Source organism: Mesoplodon bidens (genome assembly GCF_964165515.1).
Source record: "Mesoplodon bidens genome assembly, chromosome: 19".
Lineage (NCBI taxonomy): Eukaryota > Metazoa > Chordata > Mammalia > Artiodactyla > Ziphiidae > Mesoplodon > Mesoplodon bidens.
In genome coordinates this window covers 49,511,209-49,517,126 of record NC_138179.1, presented here as the reverse complement: position 1 = coordinate 49,517,126, position 5,918 = coordinate 49,511,209, and positions in this window count along the sequence as shown.

Sequence of the window (5,918 nt, the reverse complement as noted above, 5' to 3'; positions counted from 1 at the left end):
CAGGAGATGTAAAATAAATTTGTTAATAACAAATAGCAAAGAGGGGGGGCTGGAGAATGTGTGTCGGGCCTTGATCTCTCCTCCAGGGACCTGAGCAGGCTGACAGCCCAGCAGATACAGACAGAACAACTGGTAAAAAGGACGGGTGCCTCCTGCAAGTGGGAGAGCATGTGTGGGTGCCACCACCCTCCTGAGGGCTGCGGGGAGGTAGGGCCGTGCCTGTCCAGTCTCCTCGGGTCACTCACTGGCCCTGCTGCCCACTGAGTGGTCACCTGCCGAGGGCATGCTCGCCGCCCACTCCCTTTGCCCTGATGAGCGTTCTGCTCCAGGCCCTCTCCCCTTCCCTGGGGCCCAGACAGTAGCTTCCTTCTGATCTCCCTGATGGGTGCATCCCTTTCCTTTTGTGACACATGGGCATGCCTCATCCCCCACTGCTCTTCCCATGACACTGCCACTCTGGGTGGGGAGCTCCCCCACCCCTTTCTGAGACCTCTGATAGCCTCACATGCTACTCACTCGAAGACCAATGCTCCAGGTCCTAATGCCCTCATCACCATCTGCCCAGGACCTCACATCCAACTGTATGGAATTCCCTCCCATTTCAACAACTTCACATGACCTTGGACATCACATCTCTGCCAGGTCAAGCCCCAAGGTAACATCTCTCCACAGCCATGTCTCTGTTCTGGCCTCCAGGATATAAGTTGAGAGGAACCCAGGACGTCTGAGATCCGAGCCAAGACAGGTAGGTGCTGCTTGACATAAATTAGGCCCCTTGGTGGCTCCTCACTGGGACTGTTCAAACCTCCTTCCACTCCCTCCCTCTCAGCAGATGACCTTGGCCCAGACTCAGCAGCCACTGCCTCGTCCTGCTCGGCCTCCCCCTTCAACATCTGACTCTTGAAGGATGCAGTGTCCTTCCTCCCCGCGCTCTCCAGCCCACCTCGCCAGCCTTGGCAGTTTCCTCCTCCAGCTCGCCACCTCTCCTCTCTGCCCAAACATTCCAGCCTGGAAAACACTTGCATTGATTCAGCCGCTGAAAGAAAGCTCCCTCCTGTTCTCCGGCTACTTCCTGCGGTCTACAGCCACGCCCGAACCTCCTTCCCTAGCCAAGCTCTGTGTTGGCTCTGCCTGATGCACTCCACTGGGATCTTCCATTCCAAGGTCACCGGATAACCTGATAATGACCAAAGTCATGTTCCTTCTCTCTTTTTCCACCTTGTTGAAACCGGGCTCCCCCACCTCTGCTGACTGCGCTTTAGCCTGGATCCCCTCCCTCCCCAGCCTCTGCCCTCTCTACCATGTGCACTGGTTCCCTGAGCGGCAGAAGCCTCCAGCCCTCACTGCCTCCCCAGATGTGAGCCTGGGACCTTGTCCTCGCCTCCGAGCTCGGGTTCTTTCGGGCGAATTGGTAGGTCCACCCCTGACTCGCTTCTGAGTTCCAGTCTTCACCTGTGCCGAGTGGGAAGGCAGGAGATTTAGCCGCATTCAACACAAGTCCCTTTACTACTCTGGGCCTCGGTTTCCTCATCTTTAAGTGAGGGGGCTTGTTTGAGATGATTTCAAGGGTCCTTCCTCCGATAATAAAATACCATAACCTCCTAGGAATCCCTGCGTCCCTCCTGTCCTGCTGCACCACAGAGGGACTCTGGTCCGAGCCTGGGTCCCCTGCCCACTTCATCATACGTCTCTCCTCTTTCCTCTGCCAGCCCCAAGGCCCTCCTGTGTGCTCTCCCTGCTGACAGTGCTCCCCTTAACCCACCCTGCCTCCCTGTCCTCTCCGCCCCCTCCTGCTCGGACCCCGTCCAGCCAGACCGTCGCGGGCAATCCAGCCCCGCGTCCTCACTCTTGGGCCCTGACCTAGAATGACCCTTCACAACAGCCGGAATGCCCACTCTTCAAGGCACAGCTTCCATACTTTCCACGAACCCTGCAGCCTTCAGGCCGCGCAGGCCTGAGTTTAAATCCAGGTCCTGCCACTTTGTGACCTTGGGCAAACTCCTGAAAGTCAGTTTTCTTAATCTGAAAAATGGAAGTCATTGTCATTGCCACGTCACCAGGAAGTAAGAATTAAATCTTAGGTCAGCGAGGTGCTTGGCACATTGTAAACACTCAGCAAACTAACTTATTATTCCATCCCCCCACCAACACACACACCTGCGAGGCCTCCCTTCTAGACATTTCACCAGAGATGAATTTCACTCCTCTCCCACCTCATGATGGCTCTCTGACCCACAGCCCCATCTCCAGTGTAAATTTGTGGAAGAAGCTGCTAAGGGGCTCTGTGAGACACCCCATCCCTGGGCGCCCCACTTTCCAACAGCCGGTTCCCCAGAACTCCAGGAGGATCCCTTGCATGGGACAGGAGGGGCAGTGGGGTGGGTGTACTGTTGGCCCCCTGGGGGCACGACTGCATTTGTGCACTGTGAACCTCTCAAAGGATGGGTGTCCCCAGGATTCTGGCACCTCAGGCACCTCCAACTCCTCCCTGAGGCGAGGCCTCAGAGCTTCAGAGATTAAAGGAGGGGGCCACCCAGACAACCAAGAGGGAGGAGCATGAGGCTTCCCTCGGAGGGATATTCAGGTGACAAGAACTGTCCTCTCCTGGTGGAAAGGACAGGGCACTGGGTGGGACCTGGGAGGAAGCAGAATGAACTTCTTATTCCACCCCCCAAGCCATAAAGGAGTCCCTTGGGTCCTGGACAACGGCCAGGACCTGGTTTCCTCCTTGGCACCGCAAGGGCAACATGAACAGTGTGAGCCCAGGGTGAGTGAGCCCTTCTGTCACCAGGCACTGCTCTGAGCACCTGAGGCTCATCCACTCATTTATCTCCCCTGCAACACCGTGGGGAAGACTTTTTACCCCCCATTTCACAGATGAGGAAACCGAGGCTCAGAGAGGTTGCGGGACTTGCTCAAGGTCACACAACGGTTAACCAGGATTGGGACCCCAGTGGGTTACCTGGAGCCCTGAGTCCTACTCTTACCCACCTCACCACCCTGCCCCCTTGCCTGGCGTGGTCTCTGCTGCAGGCCTCGAAGACTAGGCAGGGGGCCTAGACTGCCTCTGTTGGCAGGAATCCCTGCCCACCATGCCGCCCCTGGGCATGGGCAGCAGACACCCCTCCCTTACCTGCACCTGCTGCTGGGACTAGGTCTTGGTCCCACATAAGCCCAGCTTCGCCCCTGTGCAGGAAAATTTGAGGGGAAAATTGGCTGAAGGGCAGGAAGAATGTACAGGGAAGGCGGCCCCAGCCTCCTGATGGTAGGGGGGCTCCTGAGAGAGGCCTGGGGGTGGGGACCAGAGCCTAGCAGCTCCCCAGAGGGTGGCCCGAGGATGGCATCAAGACAGCAGTGGCCACCAACCTCTGATTTCTTCCACGTGGGGAAACAAGTGATGGGCAGAGGGTCCAAAGGAGCCCACCATAGCCGTGGGGTTAGGGTGGGCATTCCCCCAGGGAAACCAACCCCTGTTTGAGGGGGAGACACAGGCCCTGCCCTCAGGGGCCCCCATCTAAGGAGAAAACCATCCTTGCTATCGGGCCAAGTAGGATGGGGCGGCAATCCCTACTCTTGTGAAGTCCCAGTCTGAGGAGAGGCTGTCTACAGCCGCCCCCCGACGTCAGGCGGGAGGTTGTGTGAGGGAACTGAAGCAAGCCTCCTGCTTGGGAGTCATGTGCCGCTTGTAGCAGAGCTGCCACTGAGGACAAGATGGGGAGGAGGGGCCTTGGGCGGGGAGTGGAGTATGGCCGAGGGAAGGCCAAGCTGTCCAGCTGGGTCCGCTCAAAGCTGGGAACCCAGGGAGATAAGGGGCTGTTGGAGGCCAGTGGGCCCTACAATTGAGCTCCAGGGGAGCCGGCCAAGAAAGCCACGGGAGACATGTCACTCAGGGCCAGCAAGATCTCCCCACCAGGAAGACCAAGGAACCAGGGCCACAGAAGTTGTAGGAATGTGCTTCAGCCTAGGAGGTCCGGGCCACAGATTGGGGTCTCTGTGTGGTCTTGGGCATGTTGCAGGTGGGGATCCAGACTCCCACAGGCCCAAAGCCCTCCATGGTGAAATGAAACCCCACTTATCCTGAGAGGCCCTGTAACATGGTGAGGGTAAGGTAGGACAGGCTCACCCTGGTGATGTCTGGGGTGCCAACCAAAGGGGTAGAGGTCCAGATGGGCCCGTCCCTTCCAGGTCCCAGATAGAAGGCAAAGGTGGGGATAGGGGTGGCCAGGGAGGAGGGGGACCCTGGAATATGGGATGTACCTCTCACCGACTAGCTGTTTGACTTTGGGAGGCTCACGTAGCCTCTCGGAGCCTTAGTTTCCCCACCTGTAAAATGAGAAACACAGTCTCCCCCTCCTGGATAATTGTGGGCTTCCAGGGAATATCACACAGTAGGTCCTAATTCCTCAGAGCCCCTACACCCTGGAGGAGGTTTCCAAGATGTCTCCAGGATGAAGGAACCATTGACTCAGACTTGCTGAGTATCTGGGTCTGGAATGGCAGGTGGTTGGATGGGGGGGAGGGGGAGTCACCCTGTTCCCAGCATTGATGTCAGGGCCTCCTGGGAAATCGCCTTCTCACCTCTCCTGGGCCTAAAATAGAGCTGGGGGGGGCCTGTCACGAGCCAGAGGCAGCTCCCTCCCTGGCAGAGGCCCTGGGTCCCTGGGGAAGCAGAGGGCCCAGCAAGGGGATCCCTGCCTCCACTCCTGCTCCTCAGTGATCTGTGGTCTCCCAGTGTGGGTGCGAGGATGCTCTGGCTTGGGGCACAAAGTCAGGGTGAGGCCTCACCAGCGGTGCTCACGTCTTACCACACCTTAACCCATCACTGACTCTTAGGATCCCTAGCAGGGATCAGAGATCCCAAGTCCCCAGTGTGGGCACCCACCTTGCCCAGGAACCTGGGAGCTGAGCTGAGGGCACAGCTGGGGAGGTAGGTTGGGAGGCCAGATGGTCTACAGACAGGGCAACCTAGTTTGGCGAGAGGGGAGGCTGGGGCTGCAGAGGTATCTTCTGCTCAAAGATGTGGGCTGGCAAGGGAGGGACAGAAACTGGACATGCTAACCTCGTGTAAATTACCTGGCTAGTTTATATATTTAGGGAAAGGGGAAAGAATTGGGGTGTCCTGTGTGAGGGACTCAGCCCAGTGAGGGGAGCCACGCCCCCGTGACAGCAATGCCTGAAGCCCTCCTGGAGGCAAGGGCATCATTCGCCCAGAGAAGGAGGCTGCTGGATGGAAAGGGGTCTGGGCCAAGCGTTTGAGAGGACCCAGCAGTGCCCTGCTCCACCGGGAGAGATCCCAGAGGCACTGAGTCGGGTTGGCCGCAAGAGCCCCTGCCTCTCGCTTCCATCCCTGGGGCCTCAGCCTTCCCAGCTCCAATAGCCTTCAGTGGAGCAGGGCTCTGGGGGCTGGGTCCAGGGAAGCCCTCTCCCGGGTACGAAGCCAGAGGGGTGACCCCAGGCGGGGCAGCCACGCCCCCGCACCTCGATTGCGCGGGTCCCCAGAAGAGCCGTCACCAGATCAGAGCCCGGGGGTCCCTCAGTACCCTGCCTCCCTCCCGCTGTGAATCGACGGGTCCTCAGAGCTCCCCAAGCAAGTGCAGCCGAGGAGGGGATCTCGAGGTGGACACCGCGGGCGCCCAGCCCTGCACCTGCCGAGGGGGCCGAGGAGGGCCGGGAAGGCTGGTCCCGGGCGGCGGCTCTTTTGTCCTCCCGTCGCGGTGGCCCCGGCCCAGCCTGGCTGGCGGTGGGGGTGGGAGGCCGCGTGGGGCGGGGGCGGGGGCGGGGGCGGGCCCTCGGCTCACGTGCTCGCCGCTCGGCTCTTAACCCGGCCCGCAGCCCCGCCGGGATGGCCGCGGCCGGAGCGCACTGAGCCGGGCGTCCTCCCTGCCGCCGCCGCCGCCGCCGCCGCCGCCGGCCCGCGC